We start from the raw sequence: 19,396 nt of genomic DNA, 5'->3' as shown, positions 1-19,396 counted from the left end.
GATTAGGTGATGAAAGATTGGATATCAGATTGGAGGGAGAGAGTATGGAGGACGTGAATGTATTCAGATATTTGGGAGTGGACGTGTCAGCGGATGGGTCTATGAAAGATGAGGTGAATCATAGAATTGATGAGGGAAAAAGAGTGAGTGGTGCACTTAGGAGTCTGTGGAGACAAAGAACTTTGTCCTTGGAGGCAAAGAGGGGAATGTATGAGAATATAGTTTTACCAACGCTCTTATATGGGTGTGAAGCGTGGGTGATGAATGTTGTAGCGAGGAGAAGGCTGGAGGCAGTGGAGATGTCATGTCTGAGGGCAATGTGTGGTGTGAATATAATGCAGAGAATTCGTAGTTTGGAAGTTAGGAGGAGGTGCGGGATTACCAAAACTGTTGTCCAGAGGGCTGAGGAAGGGTTGTTGAGGTGGTTCGGACATGTAGAGAGAATGGAGTGAAACAGAATGACTTCAAGAGTGTATCAGTCTGTAGTGGAAGGAAGGCGGGGTAGAGGTCGGCCTAGGAAAGGTTGTAGGGGGGGGTAAAGGAGGTTTTGTGTGCGAGGGGCTTGGACTTACAGCAGGCATGTGTGAGCGTGTTTGATAGGAGTGGATGGAGACAAATGGTTTTTAATACTTGACGTGCTGTTGGAGTGTGAGCAAAGTAACATTTATGAAGGGATTAAGGGAAACCGGCAGGCCGGACTTGAGTCCTGGAGATGGGAAGTACAGTGCCTGCACTCTGAAGGAGGGGTGTTAATGTTGCAGTTTAAAAACTGTAGTGTAAAGCACCCTTCTGGCAAGACAGTGATGGAGTGAATGATGGTGCAAGTTTTTCTTTTTTGGGCCACCCTGCCTTGGTGGGAATCGGCCAGTGTGATAATAATAAATATATTATAGAAACCAGAAGCAAGAAGGGAAGGCAGGAATGAAGGAAGGACAGATGAAGGAATGTAGGGAGAGGTAGGAAAGGAATAGAGGAAAGTAGGAAGGAAGGAATGATGACACACGACCATTTACCTAGGATAACTACATAACACAACTGCCTGCTAATACTTTGAAGAAAACTGCTCAGACGAGGTGTTTTGTCTTTGCACATAAAAAAAAGTCCACAAAAATGCACACACACTGGTTTTATGTGTGAGAGTGTAAAACACCATTGTGTATGACACCATGTTTTATGTTTGAGAGTGTAAAACACCACTGTGTATGACACCATGTTTTATGTTTGAGGAGTGTAAAACACCACTGTGTATGACACCATGTTTTATGTGTGAGGAGTGTAAAACACCATTGTGTATGACACCATGTTTTATGTGTGAGGAGTGTAAAACACCACTGTGTATGACACCATGTTTTATGTTTGAGGAGTGTAAAACACCACTGTGTATGACACCATGTTTTATGTTTGAGGAGTGTAAAACACCACTGTGTATGACACCATGTTTTATGTTTGAGGAGTGTAAAACACCACTGTGTATGACACCATGTTTTATGTTTGAGGAGTGTAAAACACCACTGTGTATGACACCATGTTTTATGTTTGAGGAGTGTAAAACACCACTGTGTATGACACCATGTTTTATGTGTGAGGAGTGTAAAACACCACTGTGTATGACACCATGTTTTATGTTTGAGGAGTGTAAAACACCACTGTGTATGACACCATGTTTCAAAGAGTTCCACAAGCTGCAGAACTTCTAGGAATATGTCCAGTGACTCTATATTGGTATATATATTATAGAACAAGAGTAATAAAAAATTTTTTGTATTGTTTGTTTTTGCAAACAAGTTTTGTAAACAATATATTGATAATTATGTTTGTGTGCTTATTGTGTTGTATACAACGAGTGTATATATGTACATTGCACCTTACTTTGGTCTCACAGGCCACATAAGTTATGTGAAAAAATAAAATAGTGAAAAAACAAAAAACCTTCAAATACAAGTAAACTAAAGTTCACTGGGTGAGCGGCAGTTGCCGCTGTTGCCATACGCAGCTCATTTTCTGCAAACTTCACAGCTCTATATCTCGGTAAGTACTGATGGCAAAAAAAAATTTTTTTTTGGACTAAAACACTCAGAAAAATAATCTTAACATTTTCACAAGAAAAAATAATTTTTTTTTTTCGAATATTTTGCGACATAGAATGACAGTTTCAGAAAGGGGCCTGCGACAGTCAAAGGGTTAAGGACATTTTTGTGCATTAACCCCTGTCTATATTGCTTTTCATATTGGTATTTCTTATCAATGGATTTCAGAATGCTGCTGGTTAGCCATGGGCAACTGAGCCGTTTATTCGTGATGTTTCATTTTTATAGGACAATGTTTGTTGTATAGTCTAAGTAATTTGTTAAGAAAAATGTCTGTCCAATCATCAATACCATTGGCCATGGAGAATTCTGTAGGCCCATCAACAGTCTCTAGGTCTGCTGTGAAATTCCTTATTGAGGCCTCGTCATGGAGTCTAAATGAAACTTTGTTGTATTCCAGTGGTGGTTTACTAATGTTTGTTAGGAAGGAGGTAAGGTAGTGGTCAGTAGCGCTGTCTGTGATTATCCCTGATTTAAGGGGGCTAGTATATTGGTCCATATGTGGTCTATTATGGTTGCACTTGTCTCAGTGAGCCTGGTTGGTTTAGTTATTGTCGGTATGAGAAGTGTGTTGCTCATATTGTTGATGAAATCAGTTACAGGCTGATCATCTAGTAGGCCAAGGTTGACATTGAAGTCTCCAGCTAAGAGAAGGTGGTGCTTGCTCATTTGTCTGTTTGTTATTAGTGCCTTCAATTTCTCACTGAAATTTGGGATGTTTGTGTGGGGTATCCGGTAAATGGCACCGATTATTATAAGCGTCTTAAGGTTTTTACAGTAAAATTAGCAAAAAATATATTCCCCATATTCATCACTAAAGTAAGTGGTGCTAATACAAGATAATTGGTTAGAGTAATAGAATGAAATACCACCCCCAACTTGGTGTGGTCTGCAGTTGTGGATAGCCGTATATCCTGGTAGTGGGTAGATATCTATTGTGTCCTGCTTAAACCAGGTCTCAGTAAGAACAATGCAGGAGATTGCGTCTTTAGCGACTCAAGGAGTGCCAGGAGGCCATCATAGTGTTTGCTTAACCCTTTCAGGGTCGACAGGCCCTCTCCGAGACTTGTTCTCAGGGTTGGCCAAATTTAAAAAAAAAAAAAAAAAAAATGTTCTTGTGAAAAGATAGAGAGTCTTTTCCTGATTATAATGACACCAAAGGTATGAAATTTGATGGAAAACTTACGGAATTGTGCTCTCACGAAGTTAGTGGTCTCAACAATGTTTACGCATCGGCAATTTTGCCCACTTTGAGCCCTATTTTCGGCCAATTCCAGTGTACTAGTCGACAAAAATTATAACTATTTCGCTTGGACTCCATTTTTTCTATCGAATGAGTACAAGAAACCACCCATTTGCAGCTTTCAACTATCCAATACAGTGGTCAGAATTTAGCAATTTTGCCAATTTCACACAAATTTCAAAAGATGCCAATTTCTGAATAGAGTCCAGAATAAACAAGAAAGACATTCTTGGCACTAAAATAACATTTCCTCTGTTCATTAGTCACGTCCCCATGCCCCACTTACATTCTTTTGCTTTCCACTTTGATTTTTTATTCTCACAAAAAAATAGAAGATTTACTGTTATGCAGACCACTGCATTAGTGTAGAAATGCTATAAATAATATCAGCACATTTGTGAAAGAATATTAGACTCACCAGTTGACATGTATTGGATGCTTTGCATGATTTGTTTACTTTTGATCTTTGGTAAAAATCGAACATTTCTGCTATTTTGAGCTCAATTTCAAGGTACTTTTCATTGTAAAACCAGTCAAAATCATCTCAATTTCTATAATATGTCTTCCATTCTATAAAACGAGACCAGGAAAACTAGAATACAACAATAAATTCCATATGAAAATACAGTGCAAAGTCGCTGTTTTAATCCAAAAGCATGGTCAAAGGTTTTTTTTTTCTCATTACGTGCTGTGTGCTGCAGGATTTTTTTTTATACTGCGCACACTGACCACATAGACCCATTCTTTCATATGTAGGCCTACCAGCTTTCTCTCACTAGATTTGAGGGTGCTAGAATTTAGGCGTACTAGAACGTCAAAAACCCTGGTGCGTAAGCCGTACCAGTATGGCCGAAACCCTGAAAGGGTTAAGGACCTGATGTTGTAGTTAAGAACTGATAGACTTTTAGCACTGTTTAGGATAGTGCTGGCTTGTGATGCTGTGTAGTAAAGGCAGTTACTTTCCAATAGGTCATGATTGGGTGTTAGATTATGGAGGTTTAGATCAGGGTCGACGTGATCATGTCTATGTATTGAGCTAAAATGAGCTAAAATACAACTAGGTATAATCTAATAATATAAAAAATACTAATTAAAATGGCACAAGATTCTCACTTGTAATTGCACTAAGGTCTAATATAAGTTGTTAACAAGAACAAGAGTATAACTAGATTTAAAATGACATGATAAAATACACAAATTAAGGTAGCAAAAGAATAATAAAATAAAAAAATAAAAATGGCAATGACTTGGTTATAATGTCAGCATAGTTGCTGATCCCGTATATGTATGTTATCTGTGTATCATAGTACCATCCACATGTTTTACATACACGACCCCTTGCTAGGCCCAGTGACTAGCTTGTGTGACGTCACGTGATACCATGCGAGGCTGCCTTGCGCCCTAGCAGGCGACAGGACAGGCAGTTTGGGCTCCCTCTCACCCTTTATACTCTGCTAATATAGTATAGTGTTACCATACAACAAGTGTGTTTAACTCCAACCATCAATCTCCTACAAACCCCAACCACAAATGGTGTCACCAGTGTGGGCGTAAAATTGATAATTACACTGACGCACGGAGATGAATTCTCTCAGCCGACGAGGACATTGTGTGAGTGCCCGCATGGTGGCCTAGCCTAGCCAGCTACTCCGAGCAAGCATCTACCAGCCTGTTGCTACCTACTTACTGGTCAGTCTCTGGGTACAGTGGACCCTCAACTAACGATGGCATCACCTAAGGTTAAATCCAGCTAACGATACATTTTAACGCAAAAATTTTGCCTTAGCTAACGCTAAAAAACTCACCCTACGCGATTCGTTTGAGACGCATCCACGTGTGGCCTGAGCGCACCTCAGTTGTCCAGTAGGTGCCAGTGTTTACAAGCCAGCCACTGTGGTCGCATCCACGCATACAATCAGAACATTTCATATTATCACAGCGTTTTTAGTGATTGTACCTGCAAAATAAGTCACCATGGGCCTCAAGAAAGCTGCAGGAAAAAAGGTGAGAATTACTATGGATATGAAGAAAGATAATTGCTAGGTACGAAAGTGGAGTGCGTGTCTCGGAGCTGGCCAGGTTGTATACCAAATCCCAATCAACCATCGCTACTATTGTGGCCAAGAAAACGACAATCAAGGAAGCTTTTCTTGCAAAAGGTGCAACTTTGTTCTCAAATAAGAAATTGCAAGTGATAGAAGATGTTGAGAGACTGTTATTGGTGTGGATAAACGAAAAACAGATAGCAGGAGATAGCATCTCTCAAGTGATCATATGTGAAAAGGCTAGGAAGTTGCATGACAATTTAATTAGAAAAATGCCTGCAACTAGTGGTTATGTGAGTGAATTTAAGGCCAGCAAAGGTTGGTTTGAGAGTTTTAAGAATCGTAGTGGCATTCATAGTGTGAAAAAGCATGGTGAGGCTGGCAGTTCGGACCAAAAAGCGGCTGAAAAATATGTGAAGGAATTCAAGGATTACATAGACAGTGAAGAATTGAAACCTAAACAAGTGTTTAATTATGACAAAACAGGCCTGTTTTGGAAGAAAATGCCAAATAGGACCTACATTGCTTAGGAGAAAAAGGCACCCCCAGGACATAAGCCTATGAAAGACAGGCTTACTCTCTTGATGTGTGCTAATGCTAGTGGTGATTGCAAAGTGAAGCCTTTATTGGTGTATCACTCTGAAACTCCCAGAGTGTTCAGGAGTAAGAATGTCCTCAAGGCTAATTTGTGTGTGATGTGGAGGGCAAACAGTAAGGCATGGGTCACTAGAGACCTTTTTTATGACTGGTTACACCATGCATTTGCCCCCACTGTGAAAAATTACCTCCTGGAAAATAAATTGGACCTTAAGTGCCTCCTGGTATTAGACAATGCTCCTAGTCATCCTTCAGACTTGACAGAGCGACTTTCTGGGGCCATGAGCTTCATTAAGGTCAAGTTTTTACCTCCTAATACCACTCCTCTCCTGCAGCCCATGGACCAGCAGGTCATTTCAAACTTCAAAAAACTCTACACAAGAGCTATGTTTCAAAAGTGCTTTGTAGTGACCACAGACACTCGATTGACTCTAAGAGAGTTTTGGATTATTATTATTATAATCAAAAAGAAGCGCTAAGCCACAAGGGCTATACAGCATTTTGGAGAGATCACTTTCATATCCTCAATTGTGTAAACCTCATAGGTAAAGCTTGGGAGGGAGTGACTAAGAGGACCTTGAACTCTGCTTGGAAGAAACAGTGGCCAGAATGTGTAGACGAAAGGGATTTTGAAGGATTTGACGCTAACCCTGAGAAGCGTATGCCAATTGTGGAATCAATTGTGGCATTGGGGAAGTCCTTGGGGTTGGAGGTTAGTGGGGAGGATGTGGAAGAGTTGGTGGAGGAGGACGATGAAGAACTAACCACTGATGAGCTGCAAGATCATCTTCAACAGCAAGAGGCCAGACCTGAGGAAACTGCTTCGGAGGAGGGGATAGAGAAATTGAAGAAGTTGCCTACTTCAAAGATTAAGGAAATGTGTGCAAAGTGGCTTGAAGTGCAAACCTTTATGGATGAAAATCACCCTGACACAGCTATTGCAAGCAATGCTGGTGACTATTACAATGACAATGTTGTGAACCATTTAGGAAAGTCTTAAAGGAACGGGAGGTACAGGCATCTATGGACAGATATGTTGTGCGACAGAGGTCCAGTGACTCTCAAGCTGGTCCTAGTGGCATTAAAAGAAGAAGGGAAGTAACCCCAGAAAAGGACTTGCTACCTCAAGTCCTAATGGAAGGGGATTCCCCTTCTAAACATTAACAACTTCCACACACTACCCTCCTCCCATCCCATCAACCATCACCAGATCTTCAATAAAGGTAAGTGTCAGTTTGTGTGTATTAAAATTAATATTTCATGTGGTTAAATTTTTTTTTTTCATACTTTTAGGTGTCTTGCACGAATCAACTTGATTTCCATTATTTCTCATAGCGAAAATTAATTCAGCTAACAATGATCTCTCAGGAACGAATTAATATCATTAGGTGAGGGTCCACTGTATTAGTGTTTTATTTGCTTATTTGCATTACTTCCAAGGGGTTGACCTGAGTTTGCAAATTAAGCCAAGCCACCAAGCCAGTCTGTGGGGTCGAGTCCAGTCCAGTCCAGCCCTGCCTGCTAAGCCAGCTTTTCACCCCTGCTGTGCTCATCGTTACAAGTTCTCAAGCCAGTCTGTGTGAAAAGTTAAGCCAAGCCAGCCAGCAACTAACCCAGGTGTCTTACCCCAATACCCAAGCAAGCCATGTGGGTACAGTCTTCTCCATCGCTTTGTGCTTCCAGTTCTAGCTGTTCTGAGTGCTTTATCATCCCTGTGGTGGTGTGTTTTTTTTTTTTTTTTTTTTTAAGCCAGCCCAGCTTACAATATTTTCGTGCCTAGTGTTGGTGTACCCAGAGCACATGGGTTAAGCCGTTCATCCCGTAGGCCCATGCGGCGTCTCTCATCACCCTGTCCCACCACCACTACCACTGTATTTTTTTACCATTATCAAGGGTTCTAGCATAATATTTTTACAGACCACATAGGGGGTCAAGAGTCAAGTGTGTTCCTTTGTCCTTGTGCACCATCGTAAAAGCTTCCTGTGTGGGTCCATCGTCGATTTAAGTGCAAATTCTTCGCGGCGTCATCGTGTGGAGAGTAGTAAGGAACGCCAGCCGCCACGAGTCTCCAACCTACCCTTCACCACCATCTCTCTCAATCTTTCATCAACGTCGCTACAGTGTTAATAAACCATATTTTTTTTTACAGACACATTTGCGTGTGTTGAGACAATTTTCTTGACAGTGATTTCTTAGCCCTTTCAGGGTTTCGGCCGTACTAGTACGGCTTACGCACCAGGGTTTTTGACATACTAGTACGCCTAAATTCTAGCGCCCTCAAATCTAATGAAAGCTGGTAGGCGTACATATGAAAGAATGGGTCTATGTGGTCAGTGTGCGCAGTATAAAAAATCCTGCAGCACACAGTGCGTAATGAGAAAAAAAAAAACTTTGACCATGTTTTTGGATTAAAACAGCGACTTTGCACTGTATTTTCGTATGGTATTTATTGTTGTATTCTAGTTTTCCTGGTCTCATTTTATAGAATGGAAGACATATTACAGAAATTGAGATGATTTTGACTGGTTTTACAAAGACAACTACCTTGAAATTGAGCTCAAAATAGCTGAAATGTTCGATTTTTACCAAAGTTCAAAAGTAAACAAATCATGCTAAGCGTCCAATACACATCAACTGGTGAGCCTAATATTCTTCCACAAGTGCACTGATAATATTTATACCATTTCTACACCAATGCAGTTTTCTGCATAACAGTAAATCTTCTATTTTTTGTGAGAATAAAAATTCAAAGTGGAAAGCAAAAGAATGTAAGATGGGCATGGGGATGTGACTAATGAACAGAGGAAATGTTATTTTAGTGCCAGGAATGTCTTTCTTGTTTATTCTGGACCCTATTTGGAAATTGGCAACTTTTGAAATTTGTGTGAAATTGGCAAAATTGCTAAATTCTGACCACTGTATTGGATAGTTGAAATTGTTAAATGGGTGGGTTCTTGTACTCATTCGATAGAAAAAAAATGGAGTTCTAATGAAATAGTTATGATTTTTGTCGACAAGTACACTGGAACTGGCCAAAAATAGGGCTCAAAGTGGGCAAAATCGCTGGTGCATAAGCATTGTTGAGACCGCTAACTTCACAAGAGCATAATTCTGTAAGTTTTCCATCAAATTTCATACTTTTGGTGTCATTGTGATTGGGAAAAGGTTCTCTATCTTTGGCCGACCCTGAGAACAAGTCTCTGAGAGGGCCTCTTGACCCTGAAAGGGTTAGTGACATTCAGTGACCCTTGATTAGACTCAGTGTTCATTATATACTGTTTGCAATTTTTTTTTCTCTCTCTTGTTTCTTCAGTGTTAATTTTTGTGCTTCATTTTATGTTTGTTGTGTTTTTTTTTGTATATACTTGAAGTAAGTACTTCGATGTTTTTCCCTGTTGTGTGCAATATATAAGCAGTATAACCTTGTGTTTACATTTCACAATTATCGCGTGTTCAGAGTATTGTGTTCCTTGCCTAGTAATTTATGCAGTGAAGTATTTCAGTAACTTGTTATCTTATATTCTGCATCACAACTCAGTGTTGTCTCAGTTATTTTTTTTTTCTCCCAGAATTTGCCTATTCTTGCTGTTTTTTGTATTCATTCATTTGCAATTTTTTTCCTTTGTTTGTGTGTTGAACATTCTTGTGTTAATTACTTTCATTTAGCCAGTGTCTAAATTGTCTTATCTCCACAGATAATAGTGCCATCAATCTGTTTGAAGCAAGAGAATTATTTTCCAATTTTTCACACACCAAGTCTCATTACAAGAAAATTCTCATATTGTGCATATATTGATGTGTTGTGTTCCTGCATCACTGTGTTACCTTTCCCTGTTTTGTCTTTTTGCCTTTATTATTTTTCATATTTCATTGAACAAATTCACTCTTAGTGCAGTTTTTACCTTCTTTTTAAAGTAAATCATTCTTTTGCTTGTTCAGTAAGTGTTTGCTTAAGCTGCAATTAAGAGTTAAAGTGTTCAATCAGTTCATTCCTTGATAATATTTTTTATGTTGCTCTTGTAAACTGCATTTTCTTGTGTGTGTAACCTTTTTATTGTTCCAATATTGCCTCATTTTACAATAATTCTTGAGTAAACACTGTGCTGTCATTAAAATTTTTCTTTCAGAAATTTTGTATGTAGTGTTGTGTTGTGCACTACTTTTGATTAGAAACTTTGCAATATTGCTACAGTTTATCTCAGTGCAATATTTTGTGATTAAGTAAACTTTGCAATATTGCTACAGTTTATCTCAGTGCAATATTTTGTGATTAAGTAAACTTTGCAATATTGCTACAGTTTATCTCAGTGCAATATTTTGTGATTAAGTTAAACATTTCTTGTTCTGTGCGTAATATTTTATTCTTTTTGTGTCACTTAATATTTTTTATATTTAAGTTTCACATTTCTTGTTCTGTGCATAATATTTTATTCTTTGTGTGTCACTTAATATTTTTTATATTTAAGTTTCACATTTCTTGTTCTGTGCGTAATATTTTATTCTTTGTGTGTCACTTAATATTTTTTATATTGAATTGCTTCCCAGTTTGTTTTAATTTTGCACAAGATTTATTGATCCCATTTTATCATTTTTGGTTGATTTATAATTTTTTTGTTGAATTTCTTTATTGAATTGAGAGTAAAGACAACTCACTGTGCCAGTACTTCAAATTAAAGTAAATTTGAGTAAATTGGATTTGAGTAAAGTATAATTTTTCTTGATAATCTAAGTGTTGTTTATCCATTTGTGTGTTTTATGTGAGTTTCCTTGCTCAACAGTGTGACTATTTTTTTTTCTTTACTTACACAGAATAGTTAAGTAATTTCTTCCCATTTAAGTTTACTGTGTTGTGTGTTCCTCAGTTATATATTTTTTTTTAAATTCTTGTTTCGCATTTTGCAAACATGTCACAAGTCTTCTCGAGAGATGCCTCAGTACATTCTGCTAATCCAAGCGATAATTCGTCAGTCCAAAATTTGAATACAGTGGACCCTCGCCTAACGATATTAATCCGTTCCTGAGAGCTCAACGTTAAGCGAAATTATCGTTAGCCGAATTAATTTTCCCCATAAGAAATAATGGAAATCAAATTAATCCGTTCCTGACACCCAAAAGTATGAAAAAAAAGAAATTTTTACCACATGGAGTATTAATTTTAATACACACACACTGAAGAAGACATGTACAATTACATCACACTTACCTTTATTGAAGATCTGGTGATGATTGATGGGATGGGAGGAGGGGAGAGTATGGATGGTGTTAATGTTTAGAAGAGGAATCCCCTTCCATTAGGACTTGACGTGTCAAGTTCTTTTCCGGGGTTACTTCCCTTCTTCTTTTAATGCCACTAGGACCAGCTTGAGAGTCACTGGACCTCTGTCACACAACATATCTGTCCATAGAGGCCTGTACCTCCCGTTCCTTTATGACATTCCTAAAGTGTTTCACAACATTGTCATTGTAATAGTCATCAGCATGGCTTGCAATAGCTGTGTGAGGGTGATTTTCATCAAAAAAGGTTTGCACTTTAAGCCACATTGCACACATTTCCTTAATCTTTGAAGTAGGCAACTTCTTCAATTTCTCTATCCCCTCCTCCGAAGCAGTTTCCTCAGGTCTGGCCACTTGCTGTTGAAGATGATCTTGCAGCTCATCAGTGGTTAGTTTTTCATTGTCCTCCTCCACTAACTCTTCCACATCCTCCCCATTACCTCCAACCCCAAGGACTTCCCCAATGCCACAATGGATTCCTCAACTGGCATAGGATTCTCAGGGTTAGCCTCAAACCCTTCAAAATCCCTTTTGTCTACACATTCTGGCCACAGTTTCTTCCAAGCAGAGTTCAAGGTCCTCTTAGTCACTTCCTCCCACACCTTACCTATAATGTTTACACAATTGAGGATGCTAAAGTGATCTCTCCAAAACTCTCTTAGAGTCAACTGAGTTTCTGAGGTCACTAGAGAACTTTTCTATGACTGGTTACACCATGCATTTGCCCCCACTGTGAAAAATTACCTCCTGGAAAATAAATTGAACCTTAAGTGCCTCCTGGTATTAGACAATGCTCCTGGTCATCATTCAGACGTGGCAGAGTGACTTTCTAGGGCCATGAGCTTCATTAAGGTCAAGTTTTTGCCTCCTAATACCACTCCTCTCCTGCAGCCCATGGACCAGCAAGTCATTGCAAACTTCAAAAAAACTCTACACAAAAGCTATGTTTGAAAGGTGCTTATTGGGGAACAACATTATGGGTCTGTTAGACAGTGAGGAACCACTAGTATGGGGGGAACCAGACCCCAAAGTTTGGGAGAAGAAGGCTAGGGAGACCCTGCCAGACCTTTTCCCTGTTGGTGCCATCATAAGATGTCTCGTGATCAGGCTACTAAGAGTAATCCTTATATTTCTCATGAGGATGGTGAGGACTTAGGTTTGGAAACTCTATTTTCTGATGTTGAACTGCAGTCAACTGAAGAAAAGGATACCACAACCCGAGTCGAGCCTAATCAGTGCAGAGATCAGGGAAGTAATGTGAGGGAGATTGGGCCTACTATGATGCAGTTAATTGCTGCACAGGGGTGTGATGGCACACTTAAGTCAATCAGAGCCTCAGCTGTGACTGAGGAGGAATCTTTATGTTTAAGTAAATGCTGGTATTTCAGGAAAGGTATACTAATGAAGAAGGCACCTTCGGTTGCAGCACCAGTAGGAGAGCCAAGTTTTTGTCACCAGGTCGTGGTGCCTGAGCCTTATAGAAACCATGTTCTTAGCTTAGTGCATAACACACCTCTAGGTGGACACCTAGGTATTGCTAAAACAGTATCCAGGGTTTCCAGGCACTTCTTCTGGCCTCGGCTGTGGGAGACGGTGGGAGATTATATAAAGACCTGTCATGTCTGCCAAATTATAGGGAAACCTAATCAAAGCATTAAACCTGTTCCCCTTCAGCCTATCTCTCAGTTTCAGCCCTTTCGAGCTCGTTTATGGTCATCCAGTGAGGGGGCCACTTCAAATTCAAACTTTATTCTCTATAAGTATTACAATGCTGAGTTTACAGAATTTGGTTATTGTGTGGTTTACATGTAGTAAAATAATAATTACAGAGTGTACCACTAGAACGCCTAGCATGGCTAGGCATTTCGGGCAGACTTATATTAAATCTTAGGTTTAAAATGTTACAGAATTATGAGATAAGTTGGTATTATGGCTAAGTGACTAAATACTAGTTGTGAGTTTAGCAATGTGAATGCTTTTGTTTTGGCACTATACATAGTTTCAGTATTGGAGTATCACAGGCCAACTTTTGACTAGTTAAGATTCATTATTTTGAGATTGAGATTGATATTTCTGTTTATGGTCAAATGGGTGAGTGAGTGTAAGTGTGAACCACCAGGTGGTATTCGTATTATTAGTTGACAGGGTGTATCAGGGAGATAAGATGTTTTCTGATGGTAGTTTTGAAGGTGATGAATGTGTCTGCAGTTTTGGAATTTTCAGGTAGGGTGTTCCAGATTTTAGGGCCTTTGACATACATTGAATTTTTGTAAAGGTTTAGTCGGACACGGGGAATGTCATAGAGATGTTTGTGTCTGGTGTTGTGCCTGTGGGTTCTGTCACAACTATCAAGAAAGCATTTTAGGTCAAGGTTAATATTGGAATTTAAGGTCCTGTAGATGTAGATTGCACAGTAGTAAGTGTGGATGTACTGAACAGGGAGTAAGTTTAGATCTATGAAGAGTGGGGGGGGGGGGTTGCCAGGGATGGGATTTAGTGATTATTCTTACTGCGGCTTTTTGTTGGGTTATTATTGGCTTTAGGTGTGTTGCTGCAGTTGAACCCCAAGCACAGATAGCATAGGTGAGGTATGGATATATAAGTGAATGGTATAGTGTGAGAAGGGCAGTTTGCGGCACGTAGTATCGTATCTTGGAGAGGATCCCAACCGTTTTGGATACTTTTTTGGTTATGTGTTGGATATGGGTGCTGAAGTTCAGGTTGTTGTCGAGGTATAAGCCTAGGAATTTGCCCTCATTATGCCTGGTAATTAGAGTGTTGTCGATCTTAATGTTAATTTGCGCATCTCCTGCTCTGCTACCAAACATAATGTAGTAGGTTTTGTCAACGTTAAGCGTAAGTTTATTGGCTGTCATCCAAGTCGATATTTTGATCAGCTCCTCATTAACAATGGTGTTGAGGGTTGCAAGATTAGGGTGAGAGATGACATAAGTCGTGTCGTCAGCAAAGAGAATGGGGTTCAGGTGTCGAGATACGTTTGGAAGATCATTGATGTATATGAGGAAGAGCAGGGGACCAAGGACACTTCCCTGCGGAACTCCAGTATCAAGTGGCTGTGTTGTTGATGCTGTGTCTTTAATGGTGACATACTGATACCTATTAGTAAGGTAAGATTTGAAATATGCAAGCGCATGGCCTCTTATACCATAATGGTCAAGTTTGTGGAGTAGGATGCCGTGGTCTACTGTGTCAAAAGCTTTTCTTAGGTCAATAAAAATTCCTAGTGGATATTCCTTATTTTCCAATGCTGTGTAAAGCAGATCTAGCATTTTTATAATTGCATCGTTAGTGCTTTTATTTTTCCTGAATCCAAATTGGCAGGGGTTGAGTATGTTTTGTGACGTTATAAATGAATATAGTCTCCTGTGCACGAGTTTCTCAAAGATTTTGGATAGCAATGGTAAGTTTGATATTGGCCTATAGTTGTTTAAATCTGTAGGGTCACCACCTTTATGTATTGGTGTAACCCTTGCCGTCTTGAGTAGTTTCGGGAAGGTGCTAGCTTCTAGTGACTTGTTAAAAAGCAATGAGATAGTATGCGAGAGGACATGGGCCACTCTCTTGTACAATAATGGTGGGACATGAGACAGATTCCCTGAGTTATTTTTAAGTGACTTTATAATCTCGGTGACTTCCGTGGGCTCAGTTGGAGCAAGATAGAAGGAATTTGGGAAATTCCCATCTAGGTAGTCCCCGGCATGGGCATTGGTACGTGGGATTTTATTGGCGAGATTAGAACCTATGGTTGAGAAGAAGTCGTTTATCTTGTTAGCTGTGTCGGTGGGTTGCAGTGGTGTTTCATTAGGTTTAGTTAGGACAATATTCTTGTTTTTTTTTTCAGTTTGTGGGTCCCTAGAATCTGAGAGAGTGTTTTCCAGGTCTTTTTTATATCTCCTCTTGTGTCAGTGAATCTACTGGAGTAGTATAGTTGTTTGGCTTTCTTTATTACTTTGGTGAGGACTGATGAATAGTGTTTAAGAATATCTTTGTGTATTAAGCCCTGTCTATATTGCTTTTCATATTGGTGTTTCTTATCAATGGATTTCAGAATGGTGCTGGTTAGCCATGGGCAACCAAGCCGTTTGTTTGTGATCTGTTTCGTTTTTATAGGACAATGTTTGTTGTATAGTCTAAGTAGTTTGTTAAGAAAAATGTCTGTCCAGTCGTCAATACCATTGGCCTTGGAGAATTCTGTAGGCCAGTCAACAGTCTCTAGGTCAGCTGTGAACTTCCTTATTGAGGCCTCATCATGGAGTCTAAATGAGACTTTGTTGTATTCAAGTGGTGGTTTACTAATGTTTGTCAAGAGGAAGGTAGGGTAGTGGTCTGTAGTGCTATCTGTGATTATCCCTGATTTAAGGGGGGCTAGTATATTGGTCCATATGTGGTCTATTATGGTTGCACTTGTTTCAGTGAGCCTGGTTGGTTTAGTTATTGTTGGTATGAGAAGTGTGTTGTTCATATTGTTGATGAAATCAGTTACAGGCTGATCATCTAGTAGGCCAAGGTTGATGTTGAAGTCTCCAGCTAAGAGAAGGTGGTGCTTATTCATTTGTCTGTTTGTTATTAGTGCCTTTAATTTCTCACTGAAGTTTGGGATGTTAGTGTGGGGTATCCGGTAAATGGCACCGATTGTTATAGGCGTCTTAAGGTTTTTTACAGTAAAATTAGCAAAAATGTATTCTCCATATTCATCACTAAAGCAATTGGTGCTGATACAAGATAATTGGTTAGAGTAATAGATTGCAATACCACCCCCAACTTGGTATGGTCTGCAGTTGTGGATTGCTGTGTATCCTGGTAGAGGGTAGATATCTATTGTGTCCTGTTTTAGCCAGGTCTCGGTAAGAATAATGCAGGAGAAGGGTGTCTTTAGTGATTCAAGGAGTGCCAGGAGGTCATCATAGTGTTTGCTTAAGGACCTGATGTTGTAGTTAAGTACTGATAGACTTTTATCATTGTTTAGGATAGTGCTGGCTTGTGATGCTGTGTAGTAAAGGCAGTTACTTTCCAATAGGTTTTGATTGTGTGTCAGATTATGTAGGTTTAGATCAGGGTCAACGTGATCAATCATCTTCTAGGTTTAAATTATGGTTATTTATATCCTGAGTTGTGTGTTGAGTTTTAGTACTGATATCTGTAGTGGTGGGAAGTTTGGACAAGTATATAGCTATAGCATTTTGGTCATGTAGAGTATAGTCACTAATACACATAATGAAGTTGGTGTTGTCTATGTGTTGTGCTGGAATGAGCTAAAGTACAACTAGGTATAAACTAATAATATAAAAATACAAATTAAAAATAGCACAAGACTCTCACTTGTAATTGCACTAAGGTCTAATGTAGTGACTTTGGTATAGTCTATGTATTGACCTAGAGTGAGCAATAGTACAACTAGGTTTAATCTAATAATGTAGAAATACAAATTAAAAATAGCACCAGGCTCTCACTAGTAATTACACTATGGTCTAATATAATGACTTTTGTACTGACTATGTATTGAGCTAGAATGAGCTATAGTACAACTGAGTTTAATCTAATGATATAAAAAAGGCACAAGACTCTCAGTTGTAATTGCACTAAGGTGTTATAGAAGTTGTTTACAAGAATTAGAGTATAACTAGATTTAAATTGACAAGATAAAATATACAAGTTAAGGTAGCAAAAGAATAAAAAAAAAAAAAAAAAAAGTAGAAAAAGAAAAAAAAAATATATGAGGTAGTTGGTACTAGTTAGCAAAAGATAGTTAAGGGCCTTGAACAATAATATAATTGAAATATACACTAATTGCACACACAATATAGTCACTAAGATATGAAAACAATCTTAGAGTAGGACTTACAATATAAACTTATAATATAAAAATACAAATTGAAATGGTACTTGCAATTGCACTAGAGTCTGGTATATGTTGTTGACAAGATCAAGAGTATAACTAGATTTAAATTGACAAAATAAAATTCACAATTAAAGTACCAAAAGAATAATAGTAAAAAATAACAATGGTAATGTCTTGGTTATAATATGATAGTAAGATGGTAGACAGGTACACAGGTACAAAGGATAATATAAAGGTTGGAGTTGAATATACAAACTTGAAAATTTGGCAACAAAATGTTATGGGAAGTATAAAATAATGTTTAATGTAAAAAAGTAAAATTGACTGGTAGTAAATATGGTGTTTAATAAAATTTTAGTAAGTAATAATGATTACAAAAAAAGTGAAAAAGTAATGTTTATTTCATTCAATATTGCACTGGTAGTTATACTTGAGGTTATTTGGCAGTACAAGGTAATTAAGAGTACTCTAAGATAGTAAATGTGGTATTAAAACAGATAAAGGTAATTAGACAAGTAATGGTTATTAAATGTCAAAAATGTTGAGAGTAAATTGAAATTATAGTAAAAATGGTAATTATTAATTTTAGTAAGTAATATCAATTGATAGTATTTAAAAAAAAATATGAGGTAGTAATATGGACAGAGAAAGTATCAATTCAGCTAATGTTTAAGCAAACAATAGTAAATAAGAAAATTACATAAGGTGACTTATGCTTACTAGTAAAATCACAAAATGAGGTAGTTGATTATTTAATTACTAAGAGATTGTACAATGAAATTTGAACAATAATGGAGCAAAACATACACTACACTATGTCGGCTTTTAGGTTGGACATTGTTTAGTTATTCTCTGTAAGATTAGTATCCCTGAGAAATCGTGATAGATCATTCTCGTTCGTGATTGTGTACAGTTGACCTACATTTGTTTTCCTAACTAGAATTTTCCCATCCCGTGTGAAGCATTGGTGTATTGTGTCATTATTCTCCCGCTTAAGTTTTCTGACTCTATACAGGAGGTTCTGACGTTTTTTGGTAAGACACTCGTTTATGTATACCTCTTTCTTTACTTTAATAGATGCAATAATTAAGTCTTTTTTCCTGTCATGTGAGTGGAATCTAAGCATAACACTTTTTCTACTATGGGATCCTAGTAACCTGGCTTCTTTTATTTCTGACTGGTACTGTAACTTTTGTTTGGTTCTTTATGATCTGCAGAGTAATTTCTTTACTGTTTGTTTGGTTCATATCACTGGGAAAAAGTGGACTGTTAACTATTACTGCGTCCGATAGTTTATCTTGTTCAGTTTTATCTTCTTGGAGAGCAAAGTAGTCACTGAACTGGTTATCTAAGTTGTTCTTCCATTCTTTTACTGCTTCTTCAACCTTAGTATTAAGAGATATTATTTGTTGGGTATGGCTATCTATGACTGTCTGGATGGTCTTGCCACAGTTAGTCATTCCTGGTGTTGATAACTTTTGTTCAAGACTGAGGATTTTGTTCTCGAGTTGTGTCATCCTGGTGTCTTGTTTTGTTAAGATGCCTGGCCGTCGCAAATCAGAAAGAACTGTGCACATTAACAGATTAAAAAAATACCACTGTAGGGCAGGAGTTGCCGCCATCCAAGTTGAGTGTGACGATACTGAAAAGCTTCCTGTAACAACAGAAGGCTGTGCAATTCAGCCATCTTGCAAAATCTCTCGGCACACATGAAGGGGCTCAGTGTACAAGGAGCCTGTGACTTGGTTCAGTTACTCCAAAAATTTCCAGATTTGTTTGGGGATGTACCCAAAGTAAATTGCCTCCCCATGATGTGGATGTCGGGGAAGCTGTTCCAGTAAAGCAGGCTCCTTCTGCATGAACCCAACAAAACAACTTCACATGGAGGAAGAGGTGAAATTCCTCCTTCAAAACCAGTTTGTAGTGCCTAGCAAGAGTCAGTGGGCATCTCCATGCCTGATGGTTCCCAAACCTGATGGATCTATGCGTATGTGCACTGACTATTGCAGAGTAAATGACTGTTACCCTTTGCCACGTATGATGTGATTGATGCTGTGGGAGGGGCAAAGTTTGTGAGCAAACTGGACTTACTTAAAGGTTATTATCAGATACCCCTTGTCATGCCCCTATGGTTAACCTTCCTTTAATATTACATTGCGGTTATTTCCTTTAATAGCTAAATTGGAAATGAACGTCCTTGTATTATTAAGACTAATTCTTAACAATTATTATAATTTATGTAACATGGCCATGATAAGTTTAATTGGAGGTATAGTAACCTGCCTGCCGC

General features: G+C 38.5%; 1 protein-coding gene across 2 annotated transcripts in view; it reads right to left on the bottom strand.

Annotated features, from left to right (window-relative positions):
• LOC128699906 (zinc finger protein 84) overlaps positions 1 to 19,396 on the bottom strand; it is a 155,517-nt gene that overhangs the window by 37,229 nt on the left and 98,892 nt on the right. The gene's annotated exons all lie outside the window — the stretch shown is intronic.

The sequence above is a fragment of the Cherax quadricarinatus genome, chromosome 81, assembly GCF_038502225.1.
Source record: "Cherax quadricarinatus isolate ZL_2023a chromosome 81, ASM3850222v1, whole genome shotgun sequence".
Taxonomy (NCBI): Eukaryota; Metazoa; Arthropoda; class Malacostraca; order Decapoda; family Parastacidae; genus Cherax; species Cherax quadricarinatus.
This window is presented reverse-complemented; position numbering and strand designations above follow the sequence as displayed.